The sequence below is a fragment of the Neofelis nebulosa genome, chromosome 2 (genome assembly GCF_028018385.1).
Source record: "Neofelis nebulosa isolate mNeoNeb1 chromosome 2, mNeoNeb1.pri, whole genome shotgun sequence".
Taxonomy (NCBI): domain Eukaryota; kingdom Metazoa; phylum Chordata; class Mammalia; order Carnivora; family Felidae; genus Neofelis; species Neofelis nebulosa.
Window position 1 is genome coordinate 122,992,119 of NC_080783.1, and position 19,787 is coordinate 123,011,905.

Sequence of the window (19,787 nt, forward strand, 5' to 3'; positions counted from 1 at the left end):
CGGATTCTGCAAAATAATCAGCTAACCCAGTGGGGGAGGAAAAAAAAAAAAACATGGGCTCCCTTGGTTTGGGGAGTTTATTTTATTTCGGTTCTCTTTGTTCAACTGACTGGTTGTTCATGAAAGTGACCAAGTGTGTCACTGAGCGGCCTGGCTGCTTTGTGAAGAGTCACACATGAACGGTATGACCGGTTCTTTTGTTCTCGAGTAACCACAGCCTTAAAAACCAGTCTCTCTGTCAGTGCACAAGCGGGGCCTCTGGGCATATGGCCTTGTATCCAGGAAGGCCGATGCCGGGGTAGGAGAGGCCCAGGGCCCATTTTTGAAGACCCTCTTTGTCAGCTGGGGGACCCTCCATGCCCTAATCTTTTCACCTGCAGATGGGGATACAGTGACACCAAGCTGGTAGAGTTATTTAAGGAAGAATGATCCTGCACATGAAGGGCTTACACAGTGCCTGGCAAATACTAAGCATCCAGTAGATGCCAGTTTGCTAGTTTTAATCCTAGGGGAGGGCCAACAGGCCAGGTATTTAATAACTAGCATGTTGACAATCAGGAAGATGTACAGCCTCTTTCCAACAAGCCGAATTTATCCTCAGAGTAGTTCCAGGGAAGAAGACACAGCTACGCATAAGGGCGGAGCGGGGGGCAGAAGGAAGAAGGTCTCTCTCCACGGTGTCCTACAAACTACCCTGCAATGTAGGAAGCCGCACCTACATTGAGTGTGGCCTTCTGGGGGAAGGAGCAAGGATTGGGAATTTGGAGAGCACTGAGCCAGATTGATTTCCAGTCCACTGCTCTCAGGAAAAGGATTTGTGTCCTCAACGCACATACAGGTGTATGGCCTCAGCGACTGTACATTTACATGCACACACACGCACACACATTCACTCACTTCAGGCTGGAACACCATTGCATCGAGTGTATTTTTTTCTGGTCTTCCTTCTTATCTCTTACATCCTTTGCAGTCCATTTGGGCATAATTATTATTGCTTTGCTGGCTCGGTTCTGCAGCTCTCTAGAGTGCAGCAGATGTCGACAGCTCTGAAAGATCCCATGCTATTACACAGCAGAACAAATGAGGATGTCAGAAAAGGCTCTTCAGTCTAACAAGAAAACAGAGGAAAGAGACAAAAAGAATAAAGCCTTTGGAGACCAGCAGACTCGCTCTGATTAGATCTTATGCTAACATGATGCCCACTCTGCGTACTAACAGTGATTTAATATGTTTAAATGATACAGGGGAAATACGTCTTGGGGAAAAAAAGAGAAAGGAGAATTTCTTCCCTGGCAGGCATGATTAAGATGGTGTGGGCTCCCTAGGAACACACAACTGCAGCGTGAGACTGTGGAGTGCTGGCCCAAGCATATTTGCCTACAATGCCTGACATGGTCTCGTTATCCTGGGCAGCCACAGTTTTCCCCAACACACAGGGGTCCCACGGGATGCTCCGATGGCTTAGCCGGCCGGTGCGTGTTGGGGTGGCGGCCTCACTGCCTGGCCATTGTTCCTTCTCCTGACATGGGAAGCAGAACTTTAAAAGCATTTTATATATGGGGCCACAAGTCCACACACCTTAAGCTTCCCAGAACAAAGATACAAGATACTCTAGAGTTTTGGAAGTGGGGGAGAGAGAAGTCTCTAATCAAATGGACGTACCAAAGTCCATGTATTATAGATTGTATCATGCAATTTACTAACTGAACAGGTCTCTGGTTCCTTTCTCTGAACCTATTTACTCATTTCCTATTTGTAGTCCTAACTATTAATGTAATAGTTCTTTCACCAGACCGCAGCAGAACAGGGGAGAGAGGATTCAGAAGGGCCAACTTTGGGATAGCAAAGGCAGAGTGAAAGGTATATATGCAGCTATTCAAAAAATCCTGACAGTATCAGCTATCTGATAAGTTGGCTGTAAATGAGAAGACACAAACACCACAAGGAAGTAGAGAGCATTATATGTGTTTGTTTCCTTATTTGTTCTTTTTTTTTTTTTTTTTAGAGATTGGAAAAAAAAAAAAAGAGTTTATAACACACACCATTGCGGGTACCAACTCCCTGATGCGTATAAAGAAAGATGTCTGCCAATCTGCTCCATCTAGGAACTGGGAGGGCATGTTTCTGATCTGGGCACTACCGGGGGCACAGAATGCCCTCACCAGTGAATCAAGACCAGTGGATTCTCTCTGAGGACTCTAGCACACCAGGACAAGAGATGTGTCAGGATGTGACTCTAGCCTCAGGTCCTTATTTGTTCTTAAATCCTTTCACAGTGGGTCTGCCTGGCAGCTTTTGTTATATGGATAAAGAGTATAGCACATACTTCAAAAATCCCCAAAGAATAGAAGTTTAAGAAAATAAATGAAATGAAATGAAATGAAATGAAATGAAATGAAACAAAATAAAAACTCCCTGAAGGGGAACAGGTTATCAGCATTCATTGTTGAAATGCAATAAATCAAAAACCGCAGGACTTGCCCCGGTGCCTAAAAATGCCCCGACTCCCTAGTCCAGATGTTAGGACTAGTCCAGAAGCAGAGATGGCCTCAGTAGGAGGAGAACTCAAAAGGTCACCTGGTCCAGCGTCTGCTTCTGACAAGTGATCAGTTGGCCCGTGCTGTATGCCATCTAGGGACACTCCCTCACGAGATGCCAGTCCATCGTCAAGAGTGCTCAAATTATTAGAAAGTGCATTGTTACTTGAACCTAAACATGCCTCTGTATTTTCACCCCCTTGGCCATGGCTCTGCCTTCCAGGACTCCAGGAAGGAACACTTGAAGCCTGTTATACATATGAAGGCAGGGATCCTAACACCCGCCTTCTTCCTTGCGTCCCTCCCACCATGGCCCAGCCTGCCTTTTCTCATCCCATATGTCTATGATCTCAAGTCTTCAACTCTGTCTGTGTAGAGATATTACTTTTATGAGGTGACTGGATATACCAAGGTATAAGGTATATCAGCTCTATCTAGGTGTAAGCCAAAGGGCCCAAGGGCAGCCTGGAATGGTGGTTTAGCACAAGGTGGGATCAGAACACCATGTTCATGTCCCGGCTCTTGTATGCGACTTTGGACACGTTACTCAGTCTCCTCGAGCTTCAGTTTCCTTATCTGTAAGATGGGGTAATAGTAGCCCCTGACAGGATAGTGAGACTGGATGAGAGAATCCACAGAAAGATGTTTGCCATATAGCAAACTGAAAATAAGAGCCATCGTTTTGGAGGAAGAAAGGTTATTGCCTCTGTTATATTCTACCCCCTTCCCGTTACAGTCCAAATTTACGGTGCAACAGTGATTCGTTTTGAGCCGATAACCAACTGAAACATCTCTATCATTTCCATGTAGGCTACTATCAAAGCGCATCTGCTGCTCATTCCATCTTAGTTGTTTGTTTATTTTAAACAAGTGCAGGACTTTGCATTTATCCCCATTAAACATAATCTTATTAGATCTGGTCCATCGTTTCAGTCCGTCAGATCTTTTTTGCATCCCAATTGTGCCATCCAACTTATGAGCTAGCTCTTCCAGCTTTGTGTCACCCACAAATTTTATCACCAGGCCATCAACGTCTTCATCCAAGTCATTAATAAAAATAGTTAACAAGGCAAGATGGAGGCCAGAAACCTGCAGTGTGAAAGATCCTTTCTCCGGATCGTCATCAATCTATTAATTAGTACTCTATATTCAATCAGTTCTTCACCTACCTGATCCGGCTACCTTCTGCTCCTGCCCAGAGGTGCATCTCGTCTGTCTTCAAGGACAGGGATTTAGCTGTCAAAAGGACTGCTACAAATGCATTCTGTTTACACAATACCCAAAAACCAGTCTAGCAACTCTCAGAAAGAAATGTGGTACGTCCGGGAAAATGCATTGACTCCTTGCTTCTCACCTGGAGACAATGTCCAGCTCGCATGACCAAAGATCATCCAAACTGCCTGCCCATTTTTTTAAAAGATCATAACTTTCCAGGGGCGCCTGGGTGGCGCAGTCGGTTAAGCGTCCGACTTCAGCCAGGTCACGATCTCGCGGTCTGTGAGTTCGAGCCCCGCGTCAGGCTCTGGGCTGATGGCTCGGAGCCTGGAGCCTGTTTCCGATTCTGTGTCTCCCTCTCTCTCTGCCCCTCCCCCGTTCATGCTCTGTCTCTCTCTGTCCCAAAAATAAATAAAAAACGTTGAAAAAATAAATAAATAAATAAATAAAAGATCATAACTTTCCAGTGGCTGGGCTTCTAGCCCCTTCCCTCAATGTCTCAGCTCTTCAAAGCAGACAAGTCTCCTAGAAGTTAATTTATCTGGCCAGGCCCTGGGACCCTGAGCGGGCCTTTAGAACATTCCTTATTTCTTGCCTGGGTTTCCATTTTCTGTCACCAACATCTGTGGGAACCTTGCCTCTTCCAACTTGAAGTTTCTTTCCTGGATAGGGAATATGAAAAGAACATAAATGCTGCGAGCGCCGATAACAGTATTGATCAAGCCACGGATGTGTTTTTGTCCCTTGCCAAACATAACTAACAACTTTGTTTGAGAAGTCTGGGTGTCTCTTAGCAGCCCCAGGAGCAGTACCAGCAAAAAACTAGATGGCTCACCAGAAGCCAGCTTGTAATGGCAGTAGTACCAAGAGGGATCTGTCCCAGTCACTGGCTTCCTGACTGTCCCCTGTCTCCATTTCTCACCCTCAGATTCTGATCCAAAACTTTCCACTATGGCTGGAGACAAACAGTGCTTAAGATCTTGGAATTCTAAGCCCATCAAATGCTAACACACACTCCACACATGGCTGGTGCAGATCTATAAGGGAGACACAGTAGTAATTACCTCTTAGAGTGGCTGTGAAGATCACATGATATAATGGCTTTAAAACTGCCTGGTCCAGGGGCGCCTGGGTGGCTGGTTAACCGTCTGACTTTGGCTCAGGTCGTGATCTCACCATTCGTGGGTTCGAGCCTCATGTCGGGCTCTGTGCCGACCACTCAGAGCCTAGAGCCTGCTTCAGATTCTGTGTTTCCCTCTCTCTCTGCCCCTCCCCTACTTTCACTGTGTCTCTCAAAAATGAATAAACATTAAAAAATTAAAAACAAACAAAAAAGTGCCTGGCCCATGCAGGGTCAAATAGTGGTCCTGCACTATTAGCTTCTGGTTTCTGTCTTGTTCTTGTCCCCATTTGGTTCTACTCTTGTCACCAGTCCTTGGCCCCTTTCAGCCTGTACTAGATCTGTCTCAAACTTTAATTTTCGACTTGCCCCTCACAGACTGGCTTCCCCTTCCTTGTCCCTCAGCCCCCGCCCCCACACACTGGCTTTTCACAATACCTCTTTTACACTGAAAATCCCTTGCTGACTCTACTTCTGGAGGGAGATACAGATCAAATATGTGTGCAAAATCCTACCCCTACCTGGAGAGTCGAAGTTTCCATTTATGACAAGTCCCAGGGAATAACAACAGCCTTCAGAACTTTTTCACAAATCTTAAAGGTTGTAGTGCTTGGGATCAAATCCTGGCTTCCTCATTTTTTAACTGTGTGACCTTGGACAAATCAGTTTGCTGTCTGCGTCTCATCAAAATCAAATCCTGGCTTCCTCATTTTTAACTGTATGACCTTGGACAAATCAGTTTGCTGTCTGGGTCTCATCTGTGAGGTGGGTATCATAAGATAAGGTTGTTGGGAGCATACACTGTTTAGCATCGCGCTTATTACAAAATAAATGCTCAGTAAATGTTAGCTGTTATTATCAGCCTCATTAGCACCAGCCGTCCCCACTTTACATTTCTTGTTAGTATCCATTTTCTTAATAGATTCTTGTAATTCTAGTGGTTACGTCCACTAAATTTCTGAGCTCAATAGCGAGGTCTCCAGAAACCACACGGATCATTTTACATTATGCCTTCCCTTCTATGAGAAAAGGTATCTAAGCTATCAACTACAAAGCACAATGAAAATGATAATTACTGTATTACTACATTTTGAGATCAATTTCAACCCCATTTGGATTTGTAGAGTTCATACCCATCCTTCTGTCTTCCTGGAGTTCTTTCACAAACTGTATGGAGCCATGTGTTTGCATGTTATACCATGAGTTAAACTTGACAGTAAATCCATGTTTTAGTCATAACCCTTCCCTTGTCCCAATCTTCACCATTCGTTAATAACTTAATTCTTATACTTACTGAACTTCTGTTATGTGGCAAGCCCTGCCACACATCAACTCTAAGGTGTAATTCCCGTCTTCCAGAAACTAAGTTAAGTGGGAGAGAATTCTGTTTCAGGTTAGCATGTAAAAGATTGCAGCACATCTTCATTCCCATAGGAATGAAGAAAAATGAAGAAAAATTTGGGTAACATAAAAATCATACAGAGTATATTTTCTGGCCACACTAGAATTTAACTAATAACAAATTTAACCAATAACAAAAAGAGATCTCAAAAATATTAGAATATTTAGAAATTGAACAATACTCTTCTAGAGAAAAAAAAAAATCTCAAGGAAAAACACATATATATCATGCCCAGCACAGAGCCCACCACTGGGCTTGAGTCCATGACCCGGAGATCAAGACCTGAACTGAAATCGAGTCGGACACTCAACTGACTGAGTCATTTGGGTGCTCCCCAAATTTTCTTCTTAAGAAGCTAATAAAGGAATGATAGACTAAACTCAAAGTAAATAGAAAAATAGCAAATAATAAAGAGTGAAAATCCATGAAATAGAAAACAGATAAACAATGGAGGAAATAAACAGCAAAAAAGAAAAAAAATAATTTTTGAGAAAATCAATAAAATTGATAAATCCCTAGTTAGACTGAACAAGGAAAAAATAAAGAGAAAATGCAAATGACCACTATGAAGAATGAAAGGAAGGATAGTGCCTCAAATCCTACAGAGCTTTTTTTTAAACTTTAAAAAATATTTACTTTTATTTATTTTTATTTTTCAAAAAAAAATTTTATGTTTATTTAATTTTGAGAGAGAGACAGAACACAAGCAGGGGAGGGGCAGAGAGACAGGAAGACACAGAATCCAAAGCACGCTCCAGCACAGAGCCCAATGACGGGCTTGAACTCATGAACTGAGCCGAAGTCGGATGCCTCACTGACTGAGCCACCCAGGTGCCCCAATCCTACAGATCTTAAAAGAAAAATAAAGGGATATTCCAAACAACTTTATGCCAACAAGTTTGACAATGTTTATGAAATGAATAATCCCTTGAAAAATACAATTTTTCAAAATGGGACACAAGAAGAAATAAATGACCTGAAATCTGTTAAAGAAGTTGAATTCACCATTAAAATTGTTTCCCCCACAAAGAACACTTCTGGCCCACATAGTGCTAATGGTAAATTCTATCAAACACTTAAGAAATAATGCCAATCTTAATCTCTTACAGAAACAAAGGAGGAGAGGTTACCTCTTGACCTTCTTTAAAAAGCCTAATATTCCTAATCATATTCCTAATACCAAAATCTGACAAATGCACTACAAAAAAATTACAAACCGATATTCCTCATGAACAGAGATGCAAAAAGCCTTAGCAAAACATTAGCAAATCATATCCATCAATATATAAAAGGGATAATATATCATGGCCAAGTGAGGTTTATCACAAATAAATGCAAGGTTGGGTAAAGCAAAAACAAAAACAAAAACAAAAACAAAAACAAAAACAATGTAACCCATCCCATTAAAAAACAAAGGAGAGAAATCACATGAACATCTCAGCAGGTCCAGGAAAAGGATCTCACAAACCTCACCATCACTTCATGAGAAAAACTCTAGGCAAATTCGGAATAGAACAGAACTTCCTTAACCTGATAAAAGGCATCTATAAAAACCTATACTTGGGGCGCCTGGGTGGCTCAGTCGGTTAAGCATCCGACTTCAGCTCAGGTCACGATCTCGCGGTCCGTGAGTTCGAGCCCCACGTTGGGCTCTGGGCTGATGGCTCAGAGCCTGAAGCCTGCTTCCAATTCTGTGTCTCCCTCTCTCTCTGCCCCTCCCCCGTTCATGCTCTGTCTCTGTCTCAAAAATAAATAAACGTTAAAAAAATTAAAAAAAAAAAACCCTATACTTAACACCACAATGGATGGTAAAACATGGACCATGTTCCCTCTAAGGTCAGAAACAAGGTAAGGATGTCTACTCTCACTGTTTCTAGTCAACATGGTATTTCTTTCCATTAAGAGTCCTGAAGACTGGGAGAGACCAAGTTTAAATAAGATAAAGTTAGCTTTATTTACAGAGACACAATTTTGCATATAGAAAAATCAAAGGAATCTACCCCCAAATCCTACTGAAGCTAGTAATTCAGCAAGGTTTAAGGATATAATGTCAATATAGAAAATTTAATTATATTTCTGTGTATTACCAATAAACAATTGGAAAAGGAAATTAAAAGTCAATAGCATTTACAACAGAATCGATATCACGAAATACTTACAGATCACTTTTTAAAAAGATAGGTGAGACATGTACACTTAAAGCTATAAAATATTGGGGTACCTGGGTGGTTCAGTTGGTTAAGCATCCGATTCCTGATTCTGGTTCAGGTCATGATCTCACGGTTTGTGAATTCAAGCCCCTTGTTTGGCTCTGTGCAGACAGTGCAGAGTCTGCTTGGGATTCTCTCTCTCTCTCTCTCTCTCTCTCTCTCTTTCTCTGCCTGCCCCTCCTCCACTCACTCTTTCTCTCTCTCAAAATAAATATTTTAAAAAAACTATAAAATATTATTGAGAGAAATTAAGACAAATAAATGGGGAGAGATATACCATACTTACAGGGTAGCTGAATCAATATTGTAAAGATGGTGGTTCTCACAAAATTGATCTATAGATTAAATGCAATTCTAGTGAAATTCCCAGGAATGTTTTTGTAGAAACTGATGAGTTGATAAAAAATAAAATAGTTGGAGGATTTACACAACCTGATTTTAAGTGTCACTATAAAGCTTTATGGGATTTTTAAAAGACTATTGTTTTTATGTTTCCATATAAATGTTAGTATTAACTCGTCAATTTCTGAGACAGTAAGTTACTGGTATAAAGACAGACAAATAGATCAATGGGGCAGAAAAAAACCCACAATGACTATCGAATGATCTTTGCCAGAGGTGCCAAAGCAAATCAATGTGGGAGGGACAGGCTCTTCAACAAATGGGGCTAGAATGAACTCAGCAGCAAAAAGAAACATACTATGGACACTTGAGACAATAGGAATGACCCCCAAATATCATGTGGTAGACTGGAAGGAGCCAGACACAGAGGAACACATACTTAGAATCAATATGAAGTCCCCACTCATGCAAAACTAGTCTGTGGGGATAGAAATCAGAATAGTGGTGGCCTCTGGATGGAGGGGGTGATGACTAGAAAAGCACACAGAGGAATTTTCTAGAATAATGACAGTGTTTTAGGTCTTATTTGGGGTGTCAGTTAAATGGGTTTTTACATTTATCAAAACTCAATGAATGGTACATTTAAGATTTATGCACTTTACTGTTATTATACTGCATAAACATATATTAAAAAAAAAAAAAACCCTAGGCGCAGGATAAGGAGGAAGAAGACACACAAAGAAAAATTACAATATGATGTTGTAAGTGCAATGCTAGAGACACACACAGAGTTTTGTGAGAGAACATGGAAACACAGTTTGAATGTGGACAAGTCTTGAGCTTACATCTATCCACAAGACAATTATATGTCTCTACCCCTCCTGGCATCCTTGCCAACTTGCTCGGAGAGAAGTTCATTCTCCAGTAGTTGAGTGAGGTCTTCACATCAGGAAACAATTGGGGGTGCTCCCTGACTTTTGACTACTGGAATCTGGGACAGTTCACTGTGGTATGGTGAACTTGCCATACTTGGGGAGAAGGGGGAAAGGAGGAACAATCTAGAACCCACTTACCAGCTGTCAAATACTGGTTTTTCCTGTTTTCCTTTCCTGGTGATCACCCAGACATCCATCGGCGTTTCCAACACTGCAGCTTTATGAATCCCTCCAGCACGAAATATTCCTATTACCCCACCCACCCCCCGCCATGCCTTTTTTGGTCCAATTTAACATCAAGATTCAAACTATGCAAATCTGTTGAAAAATCTGGCTATTTGCAAACAAAGAGAAAATGTATTGCCTTACACACCATATAGCAAAATAAAACCAGATGGATAGGAGACAATTTTAAATGAATATCGAGATGAATATTTGTCAGAGTTCTGGGTGGAAAAGGAATTCCTGTACAGATAACTAATCGAGGGAATAAGAACAAAACAATAGATTCCTTGATGAAAATACAAAACTCAAGTACATCAGAAAGTCATTACAATTTTTAAAAGCCTTACAACAGTCTGGCAGAAAACATTTGCTACAAATATTTCAGAAAAAAGGATTTATATCCTTCATAACTAAAGAAGGAAAGAGAAATACTGCCGTTACACTAAAAAAAAAAAAAAAAAAAAAAAAAAAAAAAAAAAAAAAGTAGGCAATGGACAATATGAATGATTAACTTAGAAAAACAAAAGTTCACCTCAGGAATACCCAAACAAATAAAATAACCCTAGGATACCATTTTTAAATCTACTGAAATAACAAAGTGTTTGAAAAATGACGACACTCAAAGTCTGGTAACATCAGCATTTTTCCCCCCACTGTGGAGGGAGGATAAATTAGTGCAGTCTTTCTGGAAAGCAGTTAGGCAGTCTTGCATCAAAAATCTTAAAAAATAGTCTTGTCCTTTAAGAATTCCACATGTATGAATCTATTGTGAAACAATCAGAAGGGTGAACACATTTTAGACACAAAGATGTTTAATAAAAATGGAAAACTTTACCTAAATGAGCACAACAACTGAATTATGTGCAATTGACTGAATAAATTGTTGTATACCAAAATAATGGAGTATTTTTCAGGTTTTAAAAGTCTGTTTTAAAAACATTTTTGAGGAGCACCTGGGTGGCTTAGTCGGCTGAGCACCAACTTTGGCTCAGGTCATGATCTCGTGGTTCGTGGGTTCGAGCCCCACGTCAGGCTCTGGGCTGACAGCTCAGAACCTGAACCTACTTCGGATTCTATGTCTCCCTCTCTCTTTCTGTCCTCACCTGCTCATGCTCTGTCTCTCTCTCAAAAATAAATAAACATTTAAAAAAATAATAAAGGGGAAAGGCTACAGAGAGGTAGAGAGAACACACTCCATGGGGTGAATTATAGCTCCAATTTCCCAACTGCATGGTGACCCTGGACAAGTCACTTTCTCTGGGTCTCACCTTCTTCGTTATAAAGGAGGCATAGCGGCACCTACTCAGCTTACTTCCCGAGGAAGAGTAAATTAGCTGGATAGGCACTGTGAAATTTCTTTGTTCTACAAATCTAAGGAATGATTATATATCTGCTGTACACTGGCTTGTTACAATGTGAGGGTTTAAGTCCTGGGTGACCTTATATTTCCTTTGCTGTGTGATTTTGGGGGTGTGGGGCGTATCAGGTTCACAACTGAAAGCACTGTCTTGCTCATCACAAACCAGGCTGAATGGTGTGTGCCACCGTCAACACACGACCAGTAAAGCCACATAAAAATAAACACTGCAGACCAAGTCTCCCTCTCTTTGAGAAGGAGTCAGATTCTGGGAGTCATAGCCCTCTCCTTACCCCCTCTTAAATCATCGAATCTTGATTATAATAGGGGCAGATAGAGTAAGTGGATGTTGTTGCCAGTAAAGAATGCGATGGCTCATCTATTAAAGACACCGGTGAACATACTCTTAGAGAAACAGTTTTCTGCACCTTCTGTAGATGGTCAATCTGAACAACATTGAGATATCACCTGTATGTGGAAGCCACAACTGAGAAAACAGGAAATGCAGAAAAATTATACAGTGGTTGAGGTTTATTTTGTTATGGTTGTTTCCCCTTAAAACCGAGAACTGCTATAAATTGCTGATAGTCAAGAGTTTATGCTTTAGGGGCGCCTGGGTGGCTCAATCAGTTAAGAGTCCGACTTCAGCTCAGGTCATGATCTTGTGGTTCGTGGGCTCGAGCCCCACATTGTGCTCTATGCTGACAGCTCAGAGCCTGGAGCCTGCTTCGGATTCTGACCTTCCCCTGCTTGTGCTCTCTCTTCAAAAAGGGATAAACATTAAAAAAAAAAAAAAAAGTGTATGCTTTAGAGTCAGAACATTTTAAGATTGAACCCCAGTGGCTTACTTGTCTAGATGTGTGACTTCAAGTGCTCCCATCTGTCTGCACCTTGGTTTTCTAATCTGTTCATCCGAGTTATTTTCAAACTCATGGGGCTGTGCTGTGAATAAAGGAGAAAATGTATATAAGCACTTACCATCATGGCCAGCACAGAATATGTGCTCAGCAAATGAAAGCTAGAAATACTGAATAATGGCTGTTATCGTGATCACTGTTTTTACCAGAATATTTTTGCTTATATAGAAGTCAACTGCATTCGTATACACTAACAGTTATAAACTAGAAAGTGCAATTGAAAAGAAGACACCGTTTACAACAACAATCGCACCACACACAAAATTAGGCACCTAGCAGTACACAGAACAAGGTATCTGCAACACCTCCATGAGAACGAAGAAAGACCTAAATGAATGGAGAGTTAGATCAGGTCATGATCTCACAGTTTGTGAGTTCGAGCCCCGCATCAGGCTCTGTGGTGACAGCTCAGAGCCTGGAGCCTGCTTCCGATTCTGTGCCTCTCTCTCTCTCTCTCTGTCTCTGTCTCTCTCTGTCCCTCCACTCTCTCTCAAAAATAAATAAATATTATAAAAAAAGATTATGTGTTTCTAGTGGAGATACTGTCCAATATAATAGGACCTCAGAAGCAGACCCTTGAATATATGGAACTTTGATATTTGAAAGACTTGGCATGGAAGGTCAGTAGGGGAAAAGAGACTATGTAATGAATTAACCTGGGGGAGAAAAAGAATATCCGTACGGTGGGGGGAAAAGTGAAGCTAATTCTTTTTTTTATTTACTTTTTATTTTTTAAAATTTACATCTAAATTAGTTAGCATATAGTGAAACAATGATTTCAGGAGTGGATTCCTTAATGCCCCTTACCCATTTAGCCCATCCCCCCTCCCACAACCTCTCCAGTAACCCTCAGTTTGTTCTCCATATTTATGAGTTTCTTCGGTTTTGTCCCCCTCCCTGTTTTTATATTATTTTTGTTTCCCTTCCCTTATGTTCATTTGTTTTGTCTTTTAAAGTCCTCATAGGAGTGAAGTCATATGATTTTTGTCTTTCTCTGACTGACGAATTTCACTTAGCATAATACCCTTGAGTTCCATCCACGTAGTTGCAAATGACAAGATTTCATTCTTTTTGATTGCCGAGTAATACTCCATTGTATATCTATACTACACCTTCTTTATCCATTCATCCATCGATGGACACTTGGGCTCTTTCCATACTTTGGCTATTGTTGATAGTGCTGCTATAAACATGGGGGTGCATGTGTCCCTTCGAAACAGCACACCCGTATCCCGTGGATAATGCCTAGTAGTGCAATTGCTGGGTCGTAGGGAAGTTCTATTTTTAGTTTTTTGAGGAGCCTCCATACTGTTTTCCAGAGTGGCTGCACCAGCTTGCATTGCCACCAGCAATGCAAAAGAGATCCTCTTTCTCCACATCCTTGCCAACATCTGTTGTTGCCTGAGTTGTTAATGGTAGCTATTCTGACAGGTGTAAGGTGGTATCTCATGATTTGTATTTCCCTGATGATGAGTGATGTTGAGCATTTTTCCATGTGTCGGTTGGCCATCTGGATGTCTTCTTTGGAGAAGTGTCTATTCATGTCTTTCACCCATTTCTTCACTGGATTATTTGTTTTTTGGGTGTTGAGTTTGATAAGTTCTTTACAGATTTTGGATACTAACCCTTTATCTGATATGTCATTTGCAAATACCTTCTCCCATTCTGTCGGTTGCCTTTTAGTTTTGCTGATTGTTTCCTTTGCTGTGCAGAAGCTTTTTATTTTGATGAGGTCCCAGTAGTTCATTTTTGCTTTTGTTTCCCTTGCCTCCAGAGACGTGTTGAGTAAGAAGTTGCTGTGGCCACGATCAAAGAGGTTTTTGCCTGCTTTCTCCTCGAGGATTTTGATGGCTTCCTGACTTACATTTAGGTCTTTCATCCATTTTGAGTTTATTTTTGTGCATGGTGTAAGAAAGCGGTCCAGGTTCATTCTTCTGTATGTCGCTGTCCAGTTTTCCCAGCACCACTTGCTGAAGAGACTGTCTTTACTCCATTGAATATTCTTTCTTGCTTTGTCAAAGATTAGTTGGCCATACATTTGTGGGTCCATTTCTGGATTCCCTATTCTGTTCCATTGATCTGAGTGTCTGTTCTTGTGCCAGAAAAGTGAAACTAATTCTAAGTTTGTACCATACAGAAAAATATCTCTTGATAACTCAAGGACTCAAATGACAAAGACAATAATACCTTTATTTTTCTTTTTAGGAGAAATTATAGGTGAATATATATATATATATATGTATATATATGTATATATATATATACATATATATATATATATATATTTAACATTTATTTTTGAGAGACAGAGAGAGACAGAGCGTGAATGGGGGAGGGGCAGAGAGAGAGGGAGACACAGAATCCAAGGCAGGCTCCAGGCTCTGAGCTGTCAGCACAGAGCCCAATGTGGGGCTCGAACTCATGAACTGCGAGATCATGACTGGAGCCGAAGTCGGACGCCTAACTGACTGAGCCACCCAGGCGCTCCATGAACATATATATTTTTAAGTTTATTTATTTATTTATTTTGGAGGAGAGGTGGGGGAAGGACAGAGAGGGAAAGAAAGAATCCCAAGCAGGCCCCGCACTGCCAGCACGGAGCCTGACACGAGGCTCAAACTCACAAGCCACAAGATCATGACCTGAGCTGAAATCAAGAGTTGGACGCTTAACTGACTGAGCCCTAGGTGAATCTATTTCTAATCTTGGGATAGGGAGAAAGTTTTAAACAGAAATGCTAACTATTAAAACTTGATGTCTTATTAAAATGAAGAAATTCTGCTCATCAACAGCCACCTTACAGGATGTAAAAGACAACTTACAAATTGAATTGGGAAAAGGTATTTTCAACACATGAATTATCAGGTTAATTATCAGGGGCATATAAAGAAGTCCTACATTTCAGTCAAAAAATATCTCCACCCCCCACTTCCCAAAATGGCACAGCCATAAACGGGCAGTTTACAGGAGAGGCAATAACATAGAAAGATGTTCACCTTGAGGGAAATGCCAATCAAATCCACAGTGGTTATTTTATACCCATTTAAGTAGCAAAAATTAAGAATTCCAACCTACTAAGTATTGGAGAGGCTATGAGTCCACAGGATTTTTTATACTCCACTGGTAGGAGTGTAAATGTGTACAAACTCTTCAGAAAGCAGTTCGACATTATCTTAAATGTCAGCCAGATACCTGCCCCATGACCCAGAAACTTCTAGATATATATCCAAGACAAATTACCGAACACATAAACATACAAGGGATGTTTATAGCAGCATTCTTCCTAATGGTAAAATCTGGAAACAACCCAAATCTGCAATTATTAGAATATACCACAGTGTATTTATCCATTCCCTTGGTATATTCATATAATCGAACACCACACAGCAGTGGAAGCAATAGATTTCTGTTACATGTAACAGTGTGAATGCTGTATTTGACCTCTGAGGAAATGTGCTAAGGTAGGATTAACTGTGGGAAGTTTTCCTTAGGAGCAATGCTTGTGGAGAAAAGGGGAGGAAGTCTGGGGGAGTCACAGACTGCGATGCAAATATGACCCTAAGGGAAGGAGGAGGAAAGGAGGGTTGGACGGAAGGGATGTAGACTGTACTAGATCTGCAGACGATTCGGCAAGGTCACCTCGGTGTCCTTGAGCGAGCGTCAGCTGTCACAGGAGCCCTGTGTCTCCCAGGACTGGGGCTGTCTCAGTGTCTCGACCACACTCAGTCACCAGCTGGGAGCAATGTCCTAGGGATCCGCAGGAATCGTGGTCTTGGCACAGCTCAGCAATGTTCACAATAGAGAGCGGAGAAGAGGGCCCTTGGTCAAGTACGCCTGCATTCTCATGGCCACCAACAGATGCCTTAACAATATAATATTGAGTGGGGAAAAAAACCCCAACAAGATTGCATTCAGGAGAATATCCTCTAATATAAAGAATAGTTAAAAAAAAAAAAAAAGAAAAAAGAAAAACTACATGTTAAAAAAAAGCAGGGGAATGACACACACAGGAGTCAGGACAGTGGGTGGGCGCCACAGAAGGACAGGATGGAAGACAAGTATGCAAGCTATTGTAATGTAAGCTATTGCCAACAGCTTCCTTCCCGTGTTGATGGGGAGGGGGCTCCTGCATTTTACTTCTATTACTTAAGAAAAACAAGTCAGCGAATATATACATGAAAACACGCATATGAACAAAGAGGGCCATGCATGGATCAAAAATGAAGAGTGTTTCATGAAAAAGAGATTATCATTAATCTAATTCTGTGACTCTATGTCCAAAAATACTGCCTCTTTTCTCTCCTATGCTCTGATATGTTTCTCTATAATTGTTAGTGACTGAGCTGTTGATGGATGAGAGACACTGCCTATGTATCACAGATTAAATTATAGGTTTGTTAGGATCTCCCCGATATGGTAATCTGGAACCTGGATGTCCCAATTTAGGATCTCTTTGATGGTGTGTTCGAAGTCCAGGTGCTAAAATAGGAGCAGCGAAAATAGTTAAATGGTAATAGCATTGCTGTACGTGGGCTTTCTCCAAGTACTAGTTGGTGATCTCCTTCTCAAACTAGCGCCTGGCATTCAGAATTCTAGGAGTAGAGACCTAGCCTCTAGGGCATGAGGTCCAAGGGAGCAGGGGGACGGCAAAAGATAAGAGACCACAGGGTTATCAAGAGGCACTATGGTACCACTGGTTAAAGACACAGACTCTGAAGTCAGACTCCCTAGGTCTGAATCCCAGTTCTGTCACATTTTCAGTTTGTCACCTAATCTCCGTGGGCCTTGATTTCCACATTTCCAGAGTAGGAATAACAGTACTTTCTCTGTAGTGTGGTTATAAAAATTAAATGACTCATTATACCCAAGATGCTTGAAACAGAGCCTGGGAAACTGTGTAAGTCAGAATGAGCTAGGTTATGGTACAGTAAACCGGAAACTCCCAATTGCTAGTGTCTAACAAAAAAGTCGTATTCTCCAAGCATAGAAGGCCAAGTAGCACAAGGCGAGCAACTCTGTGCACAAGCTTTGGAATGGAACCTCTCTGAGCCCTCGCACAGAGATTCATAAAGCCAGGGGGAGAACACTTACGGTACTCTTTAACAGCTCTCTTTACCCAATAGCAGGAACTGCCCACTAAGCCCCATGTGGTTTCTGCTTCTAAGGTGAGGGTTCTGCTCTAGATCTCCCCATTACAAGATCAAGGTAGATAGAGCTTCCACTATTAGGAGAACTGTCAATTGCTTTGGCAAGGGAAAGAGACACTATGTGCAATGGTCTTAAAATTTCTTCTCAGATGTGTCACACATCTCATTGGCTGAAGCGGGTGACTGCTTCAAGTGGGCAAGGAACTGGGAGCCCACTACATTCCTGCAGGGAGGAGAAGCAGGATATCTGTGAACAGTCCAATGGGCTGTGACATATCCGGTGCTAAGTGTTAGTTATTATAATTCTGGAAGATCTGCAGTGCCAGCTGAAATATGTTAATAGGATATCCGGGAGGAACCAGAAAGGCAGTTCAGCCTATGCACAAGTCCCTCCTCTACCAGTCTGCTGTGTCTCTAGTGACCATATTTTTTTAATGTTCGTATCACTAACACCTAGAAGCACCCAGTCGGTCTTTGATAAATAACAGAGACATACACCAGGGACCAAATGACCAAAGAATAAAGGGTGACTTCTAGAGAATGCTCCTAAAGTGACTTTTCCTGGGCCAACTCCCAGATTGCTAGTTGAGGCCCCCATGTGGGTTTTCTAGGCTCCCTCAACCATGTATTTTCTGATATCAGAGTCCTGGAAGGAAGAGTCCCCTGGGTAACCATTTCTGCTCTATGGATCAATTGCTTCATGCTCTTTGCTGCCACTATTAACACAGCCACGTGAAAGATCTCCTGTAATAGAACAGAAGTGTGTTTGAAGGAGACAGAGGAATAAGCTTTCTTTAGGTCAACAAACAAATTCACAAGCTCATTAATGGCATGTACATGACACAAGGCTCCAATCCACTTCGTTGTGAGACATGTGGCCACTCTGAGTGGAGCCAGTGGACTGCTTCAAAGCCTATGAGGTTCTTCTATTGACTTTGAATTAACCACTCAGGAACGAATAGATACCATTTCTTCACATTTAGCAAACATTTCATGTATAATGATGACTGACTAATAACAGGGTCCCTGTTTTCATGCAGTGCAGGGACTGTTTTCGGACCAGTGCAGGGATTTCGAGGAGAGGACGGTCATCAAACAAATAAACACATAGATCAGTCTATAATTAAAACTGATATATATATATATATATATATATATATATATATATATATATACTTTGAAGGAAAAGGTCATCATTCTATGAAAACACGCAACAATAGGACCCCATCTAAGGAGGGGGGAGGGAGTGAAAAATAGGGGGAGGGAAGGGGCCTGGAGCACAGTCAGAAGTGACCTTCTAAAAACAAAGTTGGAGCTGATATCTAAAAAATAACTAGGGATTGAACAAATCAAGTTTAGGGGTAAAAGGTGGTTTTAGGCAAAGAGTAATATAGGGGCAAAGGGTCTGGAGTAAAAAGGTGTATGGTAAGTTTTTAAAACTAAAAAAAAAAAAAAAAAAAAAAAAGTTTTGGCCAGAATGTAGAGGTAGTATAAGACAAAGTTGTGCTGCAGGTTATATTAAGAACTTGGTCTTTATCTCAACAGTCACAAAAAAGCCTTTGACAGAAGATCCTTCGGGAGGATCTTTGGATGGGGGACCAGAGGGGAAGAACTTATATGAAAAAGCAGCAGTGACCTTCAGTACCTTAACTCTGGAGTTAGGTAGGGTTCCCTGCCGTCTCCTGCTAATGGTAAGGAGGGACAGTGGACACCACCATTTGCTAGTGAGTTCCACTGAACACAAATCCTTCAAGATGTCTCTTTCAAAAAGTATTGTGTTCAAATAAATTTTTGAAGTAGTTCTATACTACCTAGCACCCCTGGAGAGCCATAAAACACAGGAACTATATACAAGGTCAAGTCCTACAGGAAAGATCAACATTGCTCAGGCCAATATTTCTAAAACTTACTGATCATGGAGGCATTGTATTTTCAAATAAATCTGAGTTCCAACCTGTGGGGCTGATATTCAGTGAAATACTCTTTTAGGCTGGTGTAGACAGCTTGGGTTTATGCATGATCATAAGTAGCAGTTTAAAGAATAAGTAGCCCTCCCTGATTTGTGGGGTATATGTTCCAACATCCCTAGTAGATGCTTGAAACTGTGCATACTACCAAACCCTATATAGGTACTATGTCTTGTCCTATACATATATATCTATGATACATTTTGTAAATTAGGCGCATTAAGAGTAACAATAACTAATAAAACAGAACAATTATAATAAATGATAATAAAAGGTATATGAATGTGTTTTTTCTCAATCTCTCTCAAAATATCTTCTTATACTGTACTCGCCTTTCTTCTTGTGATGATGTGAGGTAAATGATGTAGATATTGTGACATTAGGCTACTACTGATCTTCTGACAATATATCAG

At 41.1% G+C, this 19,787-nt stretch overlaps 1 long non-coding RNA gene and 1 other non-coding gene across 2 annotated transcripts; both read right to left on the reverse strand.

The window, feature by feature from the left end:
* Positions 1-909: 909 nt before the first annotated feature.
* LOC131504128 (uncharacterized) lies at positions 910-3,971 on the reverse strand. The gene is made up of 2 exons (XR_009257801.1): positions 3,892-3,971; positions 910-1,108 (listed from the first exon to the last, which is right to left on the reverse strand). It is a non-coding gene; the product is annotated as an uncharacterized LOC131504128 (long non-coding RNA).
* Positions 2,117-2,247, reverse strand: LOC131505898 (small nucleolar RNA SNORA3/SNORA45 family). The gene has a single exon (XR_009258650.1). It is a non-coding gene; the product is annotated as a small nucleolar RNA SNORA3/SNORA45 family (small nucleolar RNA).
* Positions 3,972-19,787: the final 15,816 nt, after the last annotated feature.